This window comes from Rhipicephalus microplus, chromosome 5 (assembly GCF_043290135.1).
Source record: "Rhipicephalus microplus isolate Deutch F79 chromosome 5, USDA_Rmic, whole genome shotgun sequence".
NCBI lineage: Eukaryota > Metazoa > Arthropoda > Arachnida > Ixodida > Ixodidae > Rhipicephalus > Rhipicephalus microplus.
Window position 1 is genome coordinate 163134386 of NC_134704.1, and position 19344 is coordinate 163153729.

A 19344-nucleotide genomic window follows, 5' to 3' on the forward strand; every position below is an offset into this window, starting at 1 on the left:
CAAATAAGTATATAGACAGATAGATGAAAATAACAAAAAGAGAGTTTGACCCAAACGTGATTCAAACACACCACCTTCTGATCTGGAGTCAGACGTGGTACCGTTGCGCCACCAAGTCCGCTTATGGAGTTGCCCTTCGCACACACGCGGTAGCTTGTTTACATCTGCCGTGTGTCGATGAAGCAAAGGTAAAGAGACAAGTCATTGTAGACAGACAAATGAGTAGATAGACAGATAGATGAAAATATTAAAAAAAGAGATGTTGACCCGGACGTGATTCGAACACGCAACCTTCTGATGTGGAGTCAAACGCGCTACCATTGCGCCACCGAGTCCGTTCGGGGTCGCCGTTCGCACATACGCGGTAGCATGTTTTGCACGGCCTTCTGTCGACGAAGCAAAGGTAAATTGACAAGTCATTGTAGAAGGACAAATAAGTAGATAAACAGATAGATGAAATTCATAAAAAGAGACCCGGACGCGATTAGAACACGCAACCTTCTGATTTGGAGTCAAACGTGCTAAGGTTGCGCCACCGAGTCCGCTAGGGTAGCCGTTCGCACACACGCGGTAGCATGTTTTGCACGGCCTTCTCTCGACGAAGCACAGGTAAAGGAACAAATGATTGCAGAAAGACAAAAGGGTAGATAGACAGATATATGAAAATAATAAAAAGAGAATTTGATCCGGACGTGATTAGAACCCGTAACCTAGACAGATAGATGAAAATAATATAAAAGAGAATTTGACCCGGACGTGATTCGAACGCGCAACTTTCTGATCTGGAGTCAGATGTGCTACCGGGTCGCCACCGAGTCCACTTATAGTAGCCATTCGCACACACGCGGTAGCATGTTTTGCTCGGGCTTCTGTCGATGAAGCACAGGTAAGGAGACAAGTCATTGTAGACAGACAAATAGGTACATAGACAGATAGATGAAAATAATCAAAAAGGGAATTGGACCCGGACGTGATTCAAACTCGCAACCTTCTGATCTGGAGTCAGACGTGCTACCGTGTCGCCACCACGTCCGTTTAGGGTAGCCGTTCGCACACACGTGGTAGCATGTTTTGCTCGGCCTTCTGTCGATAAAGCACAGCTAAAGAGAAGAGTCATTGTAGACAGAAAAATAAGTAGTAGACAGATAGATGAAAATAATAAAAGGGAGAGTTTGACCCGCACGCGGTTCGAACACGCAACCTTCTGATCTGGAGTCGGACGCGCTACCAGTTCGCCATCGAGTCCGCTTAGGGTAGGCGTTGCACACACGTGGTAGCATGTTTTGCCTGGCCTTCTATCGATGAAGCAAAGCTAAAGAGAAGAGTCACTGTAGACAGACAAATAAGTAGATAGACAGATAGATGAAAATAGTAAAAAAGAGAACTTGACTCGGAAGTGATTCGAACACGAGACCTTCTGATCTTGAGTCAGACGTGCTACCGTGTCACCACCGAGTCCACTTAGCGTAGCCGTTCGCACACACGTGGTAGCATGTTTTGCTCTGCCTTCTGTCGATGCAGCACAGATAAAGGAACAAGTCATTGTATACAGACAAATAAGTAGATAGACAGATAGATGAAATTCATAAAAAGAAAATTTGACCCAGACGTGATTAGAACACGCAACCTTCTGATCGGGAGTCAGACGCGCTACAGTTGCGCCACCGAGTGCGCTTTAAGCAGACGTTCGCACACACGTGGTAGCATGTTTTGCAGGGCCTTCTGTCGATGAAGCACAGGTAAAGAGACAGGTCATTGTGGACCGACAAATAAGTAGATAGACAGATAGCTGAAAACAATAAAAATGAGAAATTGACCCGGATGTGATTCGAACATGCAACCTACTGAACTGGAGTCAGACGCGCTACCGTTGCGCCTCCGAGTTTGCTCAGGGCAGCCGTTCGCACATACGCAGTAGCATGTTTTGCACGGCCTTCTATCGATGAAGCAAACGTAAAGGGACAAGTAATTGTAGAAGGACAAATAAGTAGATAAACAGATAGATGAAATTCATAAAAAGAGAATTTGACCCGGACGTGATTAGAACACGCAACTTTCTGATCTGGTGTGAGACGCGCTACCGGTTCGCCACAGAGTCCGCTTAGGTTTGCCGTTCACACAAACGTGGTACAATGTTTTGGTCGGCCTTCTATCGATGAAGCAAAGGTAAAGATAAGAGTCAATGTAGACAGACAAATAGGTAGATAAACAGATAGATGAAAATAATAAAAAAGAGAATTTGACCCGAACGTGATTCGAACACGCAACCTTCTGATCTGGAGTGAGACGGGCTACCGTTGCGCCACCGAGTCCTTTAGGGTTGCCGTTCGCACAAATGCGGTAGCAGGTTTTGCTCGGGTTTCTGTCGATGAAGCACAGGTAAAGGCACAAGTCATTGCAGACAGACAAATAAGTAGATAGACAGATAGATGAAAATAATAAAAAGAGAATTTGACCCAGACGTGATTAGAACACGCAACCTTCTGATCCGGAGTCAGACGTGCTAAAGTAGCGCCAGCGAGTCAGGTTAGGGTAGCCGTTCGCACAAACGTGGTAGCATGTTTTGTACTGCCTTATGTCGATGAAGCACAGGTAAAGAGACAAGTCATTGTAGGCAGACAAATAAGTAGACAGACAGATAGATGAAAATATTAAAAAGAGAATTTGACCCAGACGTGATTATAACACGCAACCTTCTGATCGGGAGTCAGACGTGCTACAGTTGCGCCACCGAGTGCGCTTTGGGCAGACGTTCGCACACACGTGGTAGCATGTTTTGCACGGCCTTCTGTCGATGAAGCACAGGTAAAGAGACAAGTCTTTGTGGACAGACAAATAAGTAGATAGACAAATACATGAAAATAACAGAAAAGAGAACTTGACCCCGACGTGATTCGAACACGCAACTTTCTGATCAGGTGTCAGACGTGCTACCGGGTCGCCACCGAGTCCATTTATAGTAGCCATTCGCACACACGTGGTAGCATGTTTTGTTCGGCCTTCTGTCGATGAAGCACAGGTAAAGAGACAAGTCATTGTAGACAGACAAATAAGTAGATAGACAGATACATGAAAATAATAAAAAAAGAACTTAACACGGACGTGATTCGAACACGCAAACTTCTGATCTGGAGTCAGACGTGCTACTGTGTCTCCACCGAGTCCACTGAGCGCAGCCATTCGCACACACGCGGTAGCATGTTTTGCACGGCCTTCTGTCGATGAAGCACAGGTAAAGAGACAAGTCATTGTAGACAGACAAATAAGTAGATAGACAGATAGTTGAAAATAATAAAAGAGAGACTTTGACCCAGATGTGATTCGAACACGCAACCTTCTGATCTGGAGTCAGACGCGCTATTGTTGCGCCACCGAGTCCGCTTAGGGTAGCCGTTCGCACAAACGTTGTAGCATGTTTTGCTCGACCTTCTGTCGATGAGTCCCAAGTAAAGGGACAACTCATTGTAGACAGACAAATAAGTAGATATTCAGATAGATGAAAATAATAAAAAGAGAATTTGACCCAAACGTGATTCGAACACACAACCTTATGATCTGGAGTCAGACGTGGTACCGTTGCGCCACCAAGTCCGCCTATAGGGTTGCCCTTCGCACACACGCGGTAGCATGTTTTGCTCGGCCTTCTGTCGATGAAGCACAGGTAAAGGGACAAGTCATTGCAGAGAGACAAATAAGTAGATAGACAGATAGATGAAAATATTAAAAAGAGAGTTTGACCCGGACGTGATTAGAACACGCAACCTTCTGATCTGGAGTCAGACGTGCTAAAGTTGCGCCAGCGAGTCCGCTAGGGTAGCCGTTCGCACAAACGTGGTAGCATGTTTTGCACGGCCTTATGTCGATGAAGCACAGGTAAAGAGACAAGTCATTGTAGACAGACAAATAAGTAGATAGACAGATAGATGAAAAAAATAACAAAGAGAACTTGACCCGGACGTGATTCGAACACGCAACCTTCCGATCTGGAGTCAGACATGCTACCGTGTCGCCACCGAGTCCACTTAGTCAAGCCGTTCGCACACACGCGGTAGCATGTTTTGCTCGGCCTTGAGTCGATGAAGCACAGGTAAAAAGACAAGTCAATGTAGCACAGGTAATAGGTAATAGGTAACAAATAGGTAGATAAACAGATAGATGAAAATAATAAAAAAATTGACCCGAACGTAATTCGAACTCGCAACCTTCTGATCTGGAGTCAGACGTGCTACCGTGTCGCCACCATGTCCGTTTAGGGTAGACGTTCACACACACGTGGTAGCATGTTTTGCTCGGCCGTCTGTCGATGAAGCACAGCTAAAGATAAGAGTCAATGTAGACAGACAAATAGGTAGATAAACAGATAGATGAAAATAATAAAAAAGAGAATTTGACCCGAACGTGATTCGAACACGCAACCTTCTGATCTGGAGTGAGACGGGCTACCGTTGCGCCACCGAGTCCTTTAGGGTTGCCGTTCGCACAAATGCGGTAGCAGGTTTTGCTCGGGTTTCTGTCGATGAAGCACAGGTAAAGGCACAAGTCATTGCAGACAGACAAATAAGTAGATAGACAGATAGATGAAAATAATAAAAAGAGAATTTGACCCAGACGTGATTAGAACACGCAACCTTCTGATCCGGAGTCAGACGTGCTAAAGTAGCGCCAGCGAGTCAGGTTAGGGTAGCCGTTCGCACAAACGTGGTAGCATGTTTTGTACTGCCCTATGTCGATGAAGCACAGGTAAAGAGACAAGTCATTGTAGGCAGACAAATAAGTAGACAGACAGATAGATGAAAATATTAAAAAGAGAATTTGACCCAGACGTGATTATAACACGCAACCTTCTGATCGGGAGTCAGACGTGCTACAGTTGCGCCACCGAGTGCGCTTTGGGCAGACGTTCGCACACACGTGGTAGCATGTTTTGCACGGCCTTCTGTCGATGAAGCACAGGTAAAGAGACAAGTCTTTGTGGACAGACAAATAAGTAGATAGACAAATACATGAAAATAACAGAAAAGAGAACTTGACCCCGACGTGATTCGAACACGCAACTTTCTGATCAGGTGTCAGACGTGCTACCGGGTCGCCACCGAGTCCATTTATAGTAGCCATTCGCACACACGCGGTAGCATGTTTTGCTCGGCCTTCTGGCGATGAAGCACAGGTAAAGGGACAAGTCATTGCAGAGAGACAAATAAGTAGAGAGACAGATGAAAATAATAAAAAGGAGAATTTGACCCGGACGTCATTCGAACACGCAACTTTCTGATCTGGTGTCAGACGCGCTACCGGTTCGCCACCGAGTCCGCTTAGTGTAGCCGTTCGTACACACGTTGTAGCATGTTTTTCTCGGCCTTTTGTCGATGAAGCAAAGGTAAAGAGACAAGTCATTGTAGACAGACGAATAAGTAGATAGACAGATAGTTGATAATTATAAAAGAAAGAATTACACCCAGACGTGATTCGAACACTTAACCTTCTGTACTAGAGTCAGACGCTCTACCGTTTCGCCACCGAGTCCGCTTAGTGTGGCCGTTCGTACACACGTTGTAGCATGTTTTTCTCGGCCTTCTGTCGATGAATCCCAGGTAAAGAGACAAGTCATTGGTGACAGACAAAAGAGTAGATAGACAGATAGATGAAAATAATAAAAAGAGAATTTGACCCGGACGTGATTCGAACACGCAACCTTCTGAATGGAGTGAGACGTGGTACCGTTGCGCCACCGGGTCCACTTAGTCAAGCCGTTCGCACACACGCGGTAGCATGTTTTGCTCGGCCTTGAGTCGATGAAGCACAGGTAAAGAGACAAGTCAATGTAGCACAGGTAATAGGTAATAGGTAACAAATAGGTAGATAAACAGATAGATGAAAATAATAAAAAAATTGACCCGAACGTATTTCGAACTCGCAACCTTCTGATCTGGAGTCAGACGTGCTACCGTGTCGCCACCACGTCCGTTTAGGGTAGACGTTCACACACACGTGGTAGCATGTTTTGCTCGGCCTTCTGTCGATGAAATACAGCTAAAGAGAAGAGTCATTGTAGACAGACAAATAGGTAGATAAACAGATAGAAGAAAATAATAAAAAAGAGAATTTGACCCGAACGTGATTCGAACACGCAACCTTCTGATCTGAAGTCAGACGGGCTACCGTTGCGCCACCGAGTCCATTTAGGGTGGCCGTTCGCACACATGCGGTAGCAGGTTTTGCACGGCCTTCTGTCGACGAAGCACAGGTAAAGAACAATCATTGTAGACGGACAAATAAGTATATAGACAGATAGATGAAAATAACAAAAAGAGAGTTTGACCCAAACGTGATTCAAACACACCACCTTCTGATCTGGAGTCAGACGTGGTACCGTTGCGCCACCAAGTCCGCTTATAGAGTTGCCCTTCGCACACACGCGGTAGCTTGTTTACATCTGCCGTGTGTCGATGAAGCAAAGGTAAAGAGACAAGTCATTGTAGACAGACAAATGAGTAGATAGACAGATAGATCAAAATAATTAAAAAAGAGATGTTGACCCGGACGTGATTCGAACACGCAACCTTCTGATGTGGAGTCAAACGCGCTACCATTGCGCCACCGAGTCCGTTCAGGGTCGCCGTTCGCACATACGCGGTAGCATGTTTTGCACGGCCTTCTGTCGACGAAGCAAAGGTAAATTGACAAGTCATTGTAGAAGGACAAATAAGTAGATAAACAGATAGATGAAATTCATAAAAAGAGACCCGGACGCGATTAGAACACGCAACCTTCTGATCTGGAGTCAGACGTGCTAAAGTTGCGCCAGCGAGTCCGCTTAGGGTAGCCGTTCGCACAAACGTGGTAGCATGTTTTGCACGGCCTTATGTCGATGAAGCACAGGTAAAGAGACAAGTCATTGTAGGCAGACAAATAAGTAGATAGACAAATGGATGAAAATAATAGAAAAGAGAACTTGACCCCGACGTGATTCGAACACGCAACTTTCTTATCTGGAGTCAGACGTGCTACCGGGTCGCCACCGAGTCCATTTATAGTAGCCATTCGCACACACGCGGTAGCATGTTTTGCTCGGGCTTCTGTCGATGAAGCACAGGTAAAGAGACAAGTCATTGTAGACAGACAAATAAGTAGATGGACAGATAGATGAAAATAATAAAAAAGAGAACTTAACACGGACGTGATTCGAACACGGAAACTTCTGATCTGGAGTCAGACGTGCTACTGTGTCGCCACCGAGTCCACTGAGCGCAGCCGTTCGCACACACGCGGTAGCATGTTTTGCACGGCCTTCTGTCGATGAAGCACAGGTAAAGAGACAAGTCATTGTAGACAGATAAATAAGTAGATAGACAGATAGTTGAAAATAATAAAAGAGAGAATTTGACGCAGACGTGATTCGAACACGCAACCTTCTGATCTGGAGTCAGACGCGCTACCGTTGCGCCACCGAGTCCGCTTAGCGTAGCCGATCGCACAAACGTGGTAGCATGTTTTGCTCGGCCTTCTGTCGATGAGTCCCATGTTAAGGAACAAGTCATTATAGACAGACAAATAAGTGGATATTCAGATAGATGAAAATAATAAAAAGAGAATTTGACCCAAACGTGATTCGAACACACAACCTTCTGATCTGGAGTCAGACGTGGTACCGTTGCGCCACCAAGTCCGCTTATAGGGTTGCCCTTCGCACACACGCGGTAGCATGTTTTGCTCGACCTTCTGTCGATGAAGCACAGGTGAAGAGACAAGTCATTGTAGACAGACAAATAAGTAGAGAGACAGATGAAAATTATAAAAAGGAGAATTTGACCCGGACGTCATTCGAACACGCAACTTTCTGATCTGGTGTCAGACGCGCTACCGGTTCGCCACCGAGTCCGCTTATAGTAGCCGTTCGTACACACGTTGTAGCATGTTTTTCTCGGCCTTCTGTCGATGAAGCAAGGTAAAGAGACAAGTCATTGTAGACAGACGAATAAGTAGATAGACAGATAGTTGATAATTATAAAAGAAAGAATTACACCCAGACGTGATTCGAACACTTAACCTTCTGTACTAGAGTCAGACGCTCTACCGTTTCGCCACCGAGTCCGCTTAGTGTAGCCGTTCGTACACACGTTGTAGCATGTTTTTCTCGGCCTTCTGTCGATGAATCCCAGGTAAAGAGACAAGTCATTGGTGACAGACAAAAGAGTAGATAGACAGATAGATGAAAATAATAAAAAGAGAATTTGACCCGGACGTGATTCGAACACGCAACCTTCTGAATGGAGTGAGACGTGGTACCGTTGCGCCACCGGGTCCACTTAGTCAAGCCGTTCGCACACACGCGGTAGCATGTTTTGCTCGGCCTTGAGTCGATGAAGCACAGGTAAAGAGACAAGTCAATGTAGCACAGGTAATAGGTAATAGGTAACAAATAGGTAGATAAACAGATAGATGAAAATAATAAAAAAAATTGACCCGAACGTAATTCGAACTCGCAACCTTCTGATCTGGAGTCAGACGTGCTACCGTGTCGCCACCACGTCCGTTTAGGGTAGACGTTCACACACACGTGGTAGCATGTTTTGCTCGGCCTTCTGTCGATGAAATACAGCTAAAGAGAAGAGTCATTGTAGACAGACAAATAGGTAGATAAACAGATAGAAGAAAATAATAAAAAAGAGAATTTGACCCGAACGTGATTCGAACACGCAACCTTCTGATCTGAAGTCAGACGGGCTACCGTTGCGCCACCGAGTCCATTTAGGGTGGCCGTTCGCACACATGCGGTAGCAGGTTTTGCACGGCCTTCTGTCGACGAAGCACAGGTAAAGAACAATCATTGTAGACGGACAAATAAGTATATAGACAGATAGATGAAAATAACAAAAAGAGAGTTTGACCCAAACGTGATTCAAACACACCACCTTCTGATCTGGAGTCAGACGTGGTACCGTTGCGCCACCAAGTCCGCTTATAGAGTTGCCCTTCGCACACACGCGGTAGCTTGTTTACATCTGCCGTGTGTCGATGAAGCAAAGGTAAAGAGACAAGTCATTGTAGACAGACAAATGAGTAGATAGACAGATAGATGAAAATATTAAAAAAAGAGATGTTGACCCGGACGTGATTCGAACACGCAACCTTCTGATGTGGAGTCAAACGCGCTACCATTGCGCCACCGAGTCCGTTCGGGGTCGCCGTTCGCACATACGCGGTAGCATGTTTTGCACGGCCTTCTGTCGACGAAGCAAAGGTAAATTGACAAGTCATTGTAGAAGGACAAATAAGTAGATAAACAGATAGATGAAATTCATAAAAAGAGACCCGGACGCGATTAGAACACGCAACCTTCTGATTTGGAGTCAAACGTGCTAAGGTTGCGCCACCGAGTCCGCTAGGGTAGCCGTTCGCACACACGCGGTAGCATGTTTTGCACGGCCTTCTCTCGACGAAGCACAGGTAAAGGAACAAATGATTGCAGAAAGACAAAAGGGTAGATAGACAGATATATGAAAATAATAAAAAGAGAATTTGATCCGGACGTGATTAGAACCCGTAACCTAGACAGATAGATGAAAATAATATAAAAGAGAATTTGACCCGGACGTGATTCGAACGCGCAACTTTCTGATCTGGAGTCAGATGTGCTACCGGGTCGCCACCGAGTCCACTTATAGTAGCCATTCGCACACACGCGGTAGCATGTTTTGCTCGGGCTTCTGTCGATGAAGCACAGGTAAAGAGACAAGTCATTGTAGACAGACAAATAGGTACATAGACAGATAGATGAAAATAATCAAAAAGGGAATTGGACCCGGACGTGATTCAAACTCGCAACCTTCTGATCTGGAGTCAGACGTGCTACCGTGTCGCCACCACGTCCGTTTAGGGTAGCCGTTCGCACACACGTGGTAGCATGTTTTGCTCGGCCTTCTGTCGATAAAGCACAGCTAAAGAGAAGAGTCATTGTAGACAGAAAAATAAGTAGTAGACAGATAGATGAAAATAATAAAAGGGAGAGTTTGACCCGCACGCGGTTCGAACACGCAACCTTCTGATCTGGAGTCGGACGCGCTACCAGTTCGCCATCGAGTCCGCTTAGGGTAGGCGTTGCACACACGTGGTAGCATGTTTTGCCTGGCCTTCTATCGATGAAGCAAAGCTAAAGAGAAGAGTCACTGTAGACAGACAAATAAGTAGATAGACAGATAGATGAAAATAGTAAAAAAGAGAACTTGACTCGGAAGTGATTCGAACACGAGACCTTCTGATCTTGAGTCAGACGTGCTACCGTGTCACCACCGAGTCCACTTAGCGTAGCCGTTCGCACACACGTGGTAGCATGTTTTGCTCTGCCTTCTGTTGATGCAGCACAGATAAAGGAACAAGTCATTGTATACAGACAAATAAGTAGATAGACAGATAGATGAAATTCATAAAAAGAAAATTTGACCCAGACGTGATTAGAACACGCAACCTTCTGATCGGGAGTCAGACGCGCTACAGTTGCGCCACCGAGTGCGCTTTAAGCAGACGTTCGCACACACGTGGTAGCATGTTTTGCAGGGCCTTCTGTCGATGAAGCACAGGTAAAGAGACAAGTCATTGTGGACCGACAAATAAGTAGATAGACAGATAGCTGAAAACAATAAAAATGAGAAATTGACCCGGATGTGATTCGAACATGCAACCTACTTAACTGGAGTCAGACGCGCTACCGTTGCGCCTCCGAGTTTGCTCAGGGCAGCCGTTCGCACATACGCAGTAGCATGTTTTGCACGGCCTTCTATCGATGAAGCAAACGTAAAGGGACAAGTAATTGTGGAAGGACAAATAAGTAGATAAACAGATAGATGAAATTCATAAAAAGAGAATTTGACCCGGACGTGATTAGAACACGCAACTTTCTGATCTGGTGTGAGACGCGCTACCGGTTCGCCACAGAGTCCGCTTAGGTTTGCCGTTCACACAAACGTGGTACAATGTTTTGGTCGGCCTTCTATCGATGAAGCAAAGGTAAAAAGACAAGTCATTGTAGACAGACAAATAGGTAGATAGACAGATAGATAAAAATATTAAAAAGAAAATTTGACCCGGACGTGATTAGAACACGCAGCCTTCTGATCTGGAGTCAGACGTGCTACCGTGGCGCCACCGAGTCCATTTTTTTTCTTTATTGCCTTCTTGACTACAGGTCAAGCTAATATGACAATCACTATCCCACGTGTTTAATGCGTGACAACGCGTCAAACAAAGATATTACATCTTCATTACAGTCGGTAGTCTTATACACATCACGCACTTTTATAACAGTTTCCACGAAACACTGATTAACGAATAGAACTCTCACATCACAGTGTCTGTACGATAGCATACTACGCCAAACCGAATGAAGACCAAGTACAAATATAACATCCAAAATTTGCACAGAACTATCACAAAGCAAAAAACGAATTCCATATGAAGTAAGAGGTAAATCTTTTTTTAAAGTCCTCTGTAAAATGTCCCAAAAGAAAATAGCGTTCTTACAATCAATAAACACATGTTCAATGGTCTCAGGTTTGTTACACAGGAGACAGCTACTTCCCCATGGTACATACATCCCTCTCTCTTCAAGCCACGTTTTTACTGGCAAGGTTCCCGTATGAAGTTTAAAAAAGAAGGTTTTCACATTGGGTGGTATACACATGTTTTTCACTCGCTTTAGTACGTCTTGACCATATGATTTTTCATACCTAGAACGGTTCATGGGCACAGGAAAAATATTCTGTATTAGGTCTTCATAAGGCGCTTTCTTTTCTCATTAGTTAGGTAATCTATCGAAAACCTCGCCCTTAAGAAACGATATGAGAACACAACTTCGCGCAAGAACGGGGACAAGGTGTGTCGTTCTCGCCTGTCTGAAGATACAAAGATGTCAGGCATGTGGTGTAACAGCGTTGTTTGAAATAAAGAACGTAAAAAAGAGTCTCTCTTGTCTCTAGTGAGCAGGAAACTTGATATTACTTGGTTAAGAAACAGATGGCACAGAGACAGCCCTCCTTGCTTAACTCGCCGAAACAAGTTCGTTCTAGATGTTCTCTCCCACGTAGAGCTCAAGATGAACGTGGCGAATATCCTGTGGACTTTGTGAATGGTTTTACGCTTACAACTAAGTACTTGCAAAAGGTACATAATTTTAGCAGCCAGAAACACGTTGCATACAGCAGACCGAGAGAAAATCGATAAGTCACGACCGCCCCATTCTTCGGCGGTCGCGCGCAGTTCTTCGGCCTTTTCAAGCCAAAATGCTTCACTGTCTTGATACCTGTCTAATTGTACCCCTAGGTAACGACTAGGCGTCGTGAGCCGCTGAATATTTCCAAAAGAACTGGGCGTAAGGTCCTAATTACCATGCCATAAACCAATGCTTTTTTCTTTCTTCATTAAACTTCCACTCGTGTTACAAAACCTTTGAGTGATTTTTAATAACGAAGTTACACTCTCTCTATCAACTGCAAAAAAGGCAACATCGTCGGCGTATGCCAAAACACGCACATCACATGACTGCAACCTGAAACCATTAATCCCTGCATGGTGAATCACTTTCTGACACAATGGTTCCAAAAATAGAGCGAAGAGCAAAGGACTTAAAGAACACCCCTGGCGCACGGAGGAAAGTACTTGTATGCGCTGTGAGAGTTCTCTATTTACAATTAAATTTGTGGTTGAATTTTTATATGCCAATTTAATACCTTTACATATGATCGCACCAAGACCAACGTACTCAGCTAGCATGAAGAGTATATTGTGTGGAACCATGTCGAAAGCCTTGGCTAGATCAATTTGCAACATAGCTACTTTTAGAAGCGCAGCGTCACAATACTCCAAAATGCTCCTGGCAACATGAATATTCGTGAATATGCTCCTACGCTTGATGCCACAAGTCTGATGTGACCCGACCAACTTGTATATAACTACTTGCAACCTCCTAGCCAGAACTTTCATAAACACCTTATATTCTACGTTTGTTAGCGTGATTGGCCTGTATCCTGTCACTTTGCGTAAAACATATTGCTCTTTCCCTTTAAGAATCAGCACGGTGTGTGCTCGATTAAACGACGGAGGCAGAGCTCCGCAATCTAAAGACTCTGAAAAAACCTCATGCACTGCGGCGGACATATCCTCCTTGAACGCCTTGTAAAAGGCGGCATTAATGCCATCTGGACCAGGTGATTTGCCCATGCCGAGATCATCGATAGCCTTCTCAATTTCCCCTATACTAATAGACATTTCTAATAAATTTATGTCCTCAGCATTAAGTGTCGCCATTTCTATCAAGAACTCATCTACAAAACTCGGCTCCTTTGTTTCGCGATAAGCAAACACGTCCTGATAATAGTTCTCAAAAGCTTTCATAATATCTTTATGTTCTTTCAATATTTTACCATTCCATTCTATCTCTAGTATGTCGTGAGCTCGAGCATATGCCTTTTCATCTGACAAGGCTTGCTTTGTCGGGGCTTCACCCACGAGGTATCACTCAGCTCTTGCTCGTATAATTGCGCCTTTATATTTATCTTCTTCAAGACATTCAATTTCGTTTTTGACAACCTGCAGTTGATGTGTGAATAAGCCCGGGTTTTCTGCTTCAATATTCACCAAATCATTAAGCTCTGCCCGTAGCTCACGTTCCTCTTTTCGAGCTTGATACTGTATGTAGCAACCACACTCTATTGCATTCATTTTTATCTTTCGCTTAAATAATTCCCATCTTTCCGTGGCACTTCTTCCTGCGTTTTTGAAAAAATTCTCGATTTCCTTCTTTGTCTTATCTACAAACCCTTCGTGCATAATTATCTTAGTATTCAGTTTCCATCTTTCCCATACAACCTTCTTTTTGCACTTTCTACCTATCTCAAACAAAACTAAGCAATGATCACTGAAGGAAACGGCATAAACGTCATAGTTCTGACATAAAGGTACTATCTCAGAACAAACATATGCTCGATCTAGTCGTGCGTGACTCGAACCTTGAAAATGTGTGAAGTGCTGGCGACTGCCACCCATCGCAAACAGAGCTACGTCATGTAAAAAGTACTTATTAGGGCTGTCTCTAAGCAAACCAACGCTTTCACCACCTAATTTAGCAGTATACGTGCAATCTTCTTGGGTCAAAACACAATTGAAGTCACCCAACAGAATCACACATTTCTGACTTTCAAAGTACGCTTGCATTTCCCGAAAAAACAAACATCTGTCTCTCGAATTTGTAGGTGCGTATACACAGATAACTGTAAATTATAGTTCCCGTAACAAAAGTCACACAAAACAAAACGCCCATGTAGGCAACTTTTGACCTCTTCTACTACAATACCAAGAGAGTTCTTGACAAAAATAATACATCCGGCTGATGCTCCCACTGCATAGCTCACACACGCATTGTACCGCAATGAAAATCCTGCTACCAAGCTATCAGTCGCGTCCTCAGTACTAACTTTAGTCTCCTGGACCGCGAGCCAGTCAAGGTCTTTTTCTTGCATCAAGCTTTTCAACTGGTACTGTTTGCGACGCGTTCCTAGACCACGTACATTCAGCGTACCAATGCGTAAAGGCGCAGTCATGCTAGTCATGTTGATGACAAAGATGAAAACTACAATGCTGCGCTTACCGTGTCTCGTATACCGTGCAGTGGGAAAACCGGGGTCTTACGCGTCTAGATCCTGTCCCCGAAGCGGCGACAAAGACGCCGACCGGGTTTCGAGGGCATATTTTTTACTCTTAGCGCCTGTGACGCGATGCCACAGACGCTCCGGGCGTTTCAGGTTGCGTTCTGTGCTGTCCACTCGGTAACGCTTGCTGCGTCCCGTGGTCGCTTCCGGAGATTTTGTGCTGGCTTCTGGCGTAGCGATCTCGCCACTGGTACCCATATCTTCCTCCATCGATTCTTGAATGTCCTGCTGGCCGCCTGTTGCGGCGAACTTCTCGGATTCTTTCGTTGAGTCTTTGCCATCTTGCGTTGTCACGTCGGCTGTCTCTTCTTCAGTTGCCTGAACCGTGGCGTCGGGTCCCACGGCGTTGCTGCCAGGGGCCACCTTCTCAGCCTCTTCGGCGTCCATTAGATTATCTTGGGCGTCTTGTGTTGGCAGCACGGTCTTCGTAACTCTGGCATAACTCTTGACGCAATCTTGACTTTCATGATCAAACGCTCGGCATACACCACAGCGGGGAGTGTGGCAGTCTCGTCGTATATGTCCTTGCATACGACACCTTAGGCAAAGCGGTTCCCGACCCGGGGCCACAAGAAGGACGGTGGCCCCTCCAATCTTAAAAAGGTGCGGCAAGTCTTCTAGCACCACGGCTTCCTTCAGTTTCAGTTGCACCATCCTCGTCGTCGATATCGCGTGTTCGAAGCCCGCGACAGTCCAGTTGTCGTTGGAAACCTCCAGAACTTAACCAAACTCCCCTAACGCTTGTCGAATGCTCTCATTCGAGACCGCAAAGTCAACCCAGTGGATTTGCACGGTTACATCATGTTGGATAGGATCGATGATAAGACAGAAGCCACCCTTCACTCGGAGTCCACTTGTTTTGAGTAATGCATCTTTGTCATCCTTGCTTCGCATCTTCACCAGCCAGATGTGATTCATCTGGAAGGCTCCAATGCCAGTGATCGCCTTGATGAGTCCTACTTCTTCCAACGGGGCCCGAAAGTCTTCCAACCGTTATGGTCTTTTTTCCAAATCCCCGTGCAGAAACTCACACTCTTCCATACTGTCACCCGACGGCAATGTAGGCAACAAAAACCGGTAATCCGATGGTGCAGAAGGGAACCTAACACCGCGGCCAGCAGCGGCCGCCGAAGCACCTCGCACGGAGCGAGCCATCACACGTCCGTCTCCCACCGAAGCCGAACGCGCAGTCCTCGCCACCGAGTCCACTTAGTGTAGCCGTTCGCACACACGTGGTAGCATGTTTTGTTCGGCCTTCTGTCGATGCAGCACAGATAAAGAGACAAGTCATTGTAGACAGACAAATAAGTAGATAGACAGATAAAATTTATAAAAATGAGAATTTGACCCGGACGTGACTCGAACACGCAACCTTCTGATCTGGAGTCGGACGCGCTACGATTTCGCCACCGAGTCCGCTTAGGGTGGCTGTTCGCACACAAGTGGTAGCATGTTTTGCTCGGCCTTCTGTCGATGAAGCACAGGTAAAGAGACAAGTCATTGTAGACAGACAAATAAGTAGAGAGACAGATAGTTGAAAATAATAAAAAAGAGAATTTGACCCCGACGTGATTCGAACACGCTTCCTTCTGATCTGGAGTCAGACGCGCTACCGTTGCGCCACCGAGTCCGCTTAGGGTAGCCGTTCGCACACACGCGGTAGCATGTTTTGCATGGCCTTCTGTCGACAAAGCACAGGTGAAGGGTCAAGTCATTGTAGAAGGACAAATAAGTAGATAAACAGATAGATGAAATTCATAAAAAGAGAATTTGACCCGGATGTCATTAGAACACGCAACCTCCTGTTCTGGAGTCAGACGTGCTAAAGTTGCACCACCGAGTCCGCTTAAGGTATCCGTTCAAGCACACGCGGTAGCATGTTTTGCACGGCCTTCTGTCGACGAAGCACAGGTAAAGGGACAAGCCATTGTAGAACGATAAATAAGTAGATAAACAGATTGATGAAATTATAAAAAGAGAATTTGACCCGGATGTGATTAGAGCACGCAACCTTCTGATCTGGAGTCAGACGTGCTACCGTATCGCCACCGAGTCCACTTAGTGTAGGCGTTCGCCCACACGTGGTAGAATGTTTTGGTCGGCCTTCTATCGATGAAGCAAAGGTAAAGAGACAAGTCAATGTAGACAGACAGATAAGTATATAGACAGATAGATAAAAATATTAAAAAGAAAATTTTACCTGGACATGATTAGAACACGCAACCTTCTGATCTGGAGTCAGACGTGCTAAAGTTGCGCCACCGATTCCGCTTAGGGTAGCCGTTCACACACACGCGGTAGCATGTTTTGCTCGGCCTTCTGTCGATGAAGCAAAGGTAAAGAGACAAGTCATTGTAGAAAGACAAATAAGTAGATAGACAGAAAGTTAAAAATATAAAAAAACAATGTCACCCAGGCGTGATTCGAACTCGCTACCTTCTGATCTGGAGTTTGACGCGCTACCGTTTCGCCTCAGAGTCTGCTTAGGGTAGCCGTTCGCACACACGTGGTAGCATGTTTTGCTTGGCCTTCTGTCGGTGAAGCACAGGTAAAGAGACAAGTCATTGTACACAGACAAATAAGTAGGTAGACAGATAGATGAAAATATTAAAAAAGAGAATTTTACCCGGACGTGATTCGAACACGAGACTTTCTGATCTGGAGTCAGACGCGCTACCGGTTCGCCACAGAGTCCGCTTAGGGTAGCCGTTCGCACAAACGTGGTAGCATGTTTTGCTCGGCCTTCCGTCTATGAATCCCAAATAAAGGGACAAGTCATTGTAGACAGACAAATAAGTATATATTCAGATAGATAAAAATAATAAAAAGAGAACTTGACCTGGACGTGATTCGAACACGTAACCTTCTGATATGGAGTCTTACGTGCTACCGTTGCGCCATCGAGTCCGTTTAGGGTCGCCGTTCGCACACAAGCGGTTGCATGTTTTGCACGGCCTTCTGTCGACGAAGCACAGGTAAAGAGACAAGGCATTGAAGAAGGACAAATAAGTAGATAAACAGATAGATGAAAATCATAACAAGAAAATTTGACCCGGATGTGATTAGAACACGCAACCTTCTGTTCTGGAGTCAGACGTGCTAAAGTTGCACCACCGACTCCGCTTAAGGTAGCCGTTCGCACACACGCGGTATCATGTTTTGCTCGGCCTTCTGTCGATGAAGCACAGGTAAAGAGACAAGTCATTGTAGACAGACAAATAAGTAGATAGACAGATAGTTGAAAATAATAAAAAGAGAGAATTTGACACAGACGTGATTCGAACATGCAACCTTCTGATCTGGAGTCAGACGCGCTACCGTATCGCCAGCGAGTCTACTTAGTGTAGGCGTTCGTACATAAGCGGTGGCATGTTTTGCTCGGCCTTCTGTCGATGAAGCACAGGTAAAGAGACAAGTCATTGTAGACAGACAAATAGGTAGATAGACAGATGAAAATAATAAAAAAGAGAATTTGAGCCGGACGTCATTCGAACACGCAATTTTCTGATCTGGTGCCAGACGCGCTACCGGTTCGCCACAGAGTCCGCTTAGGGTTGCCGTTCGCACACACGTGGTAGAATGTTTTGGTCGGCCTTCTATCGATGAAGCACAGGTAAAGAGACAAGTCATTGTAGAAAGACAAATGGGTAGATAGACAGATAAAAATAACTAAAAAGAGAATTCGACCCGCACATGGCTCGAACACGCAACCTTCTGATCTGGAGTATGACGCGCTAAAGTTGCGCCACCGTGTCCGCTTAGGGTAGCCCTTCGCACACACGCGGTAGCATGTTTTGCTCGGCCTTCTGTCGATGAAGCACAGGTAAAGAGACAAGTCATTGTGGACAGACAAATAAGTAGATAGACAGATAGTTGAAAATAATAAAAAAGAGAATTTGACCCCGACGTGATTCGAACACGCTTCCTTCTGATCTGGAGTCAGACGCGCTACCGTTGCGCCACCGAGTCCGCTTAGGGTAGCCGTTCGCACACACGCGGTAGCATGTTTTGCATGGCCTTCTGTCGACGAAGCACAGGTAAAGGGACAAGTCATTGTAGAAGGACAAATAAGTAGATAAACAGATAGATGAAAATCATAAAAAGAGAATTTGACCCGGATGTCATTAGAACACGCAACCTCCTGTTCTGGAGTCAGACGTGCTAAAGTTGCACCACCGAGTCCGCTTAAGGTATCCGTTCAAACACACGCGGTAGAATGTTTTGCACGGCCTTCTGTCGACGAAGAACAGGTAAAGGGACAAGCCATTGTAGAAGGACAAATAAGTAGATGAACAGATTGATGAAATTATAAGAAGAGAATTTGACCCGGATGTGATTAGAACACGCAACCTTCTGATCTGGAGTCAGACGTGCTACCGTATCGCCACCGAGTCCACTTAGTGTAGGCGTTCGCCCACACGCGGTAGAATGTTTTGGTCGGCCTTCTATCGATGAAGCAAAGGTAAAGAGACAAGTCATTGTAGACAGACAGATAAGTATATAGACAGATAGATAAAAATATTAAAAAGAAAATTTTACCTGGACGTGATTAGAACACGCAACCTTCTGATCCGGAGTCAGACGTGCTAAAGTTGCGCCACCGAGTCCGCTTAGGGTAGCCGTTCGCACACACGCGGTAGCATGT

General features: G+C 45.3%; 6 non-coding genes across 6 annotated transcripts; all 6 read right to left on the reverse strand.

The window, feature by feature from the left end:
* Positions 1 to 263: 263 nt before the first annotated feature.
* TRNAW-CCA (transfer RNA tryptophan (anticodon CCA)) lies at positions 264 to 335 on the reverse strand. Its single transcript has one exon. It is a non-coding gene; the product is annotated as a tRNA-Trp (tRNA).
* Positions 336 to 6532: 6197 nt separating this feature from the next.
* Positions 6533 to 6604, reverse strand: TRNAW-CCA (transfer RNA tryptophan (anticodon CCA)). The gene has a single exon. It is a non-coding gene; the product is annotated as a tRNA-Trp (tRNA).
* Positions 6605 to 7381: 777 nt separating this feature from the next.
* Positions 7382 to 7453, reverse strand: TRNAW-CCA (transfer RNA tryptophan (anticodon CCA)). Its single transcript has one exon. It is a non-coding gene; the product is annotated as a tRNA-Trp (tRNA).
* A 1648-nt stretch (positions 7454 to 9101) lies between these two features.
* TRNAW-CCA (transfer RNA tryptophan (anticodon CCA)) lies at positions 9102 to 9173 on the reverse strand. The gene has a single exon. It is a non-coding gene; the product is annotated as a tRNA-Trp (tRNA).
* A 7084-nt stretch (positions 9174 to 16257) lies between these two features.
* Positions 16258 to 16329, reverse strand: TRNAW-CCA (transfer RNA tryptophan (anticodon CCA)). The gene has a single exon. It is a non-coding gene; the product is annotated as a tRNA-Trp (tRNA).
* Positions 16330 to 18596: 2267 nt separating this feature from the next.
* On the reverse strand, positions 18597 to 18668 carry TRNAW-CCA (transfer RNA tryptophan (anticodon CCA)). Its single transcript has one exon. It is a non-coding gene; the product is annotated as a tRNA-Trp (tRNA).
* Positions 18669 to 19344: the final 676 nt, after the last annotated feature.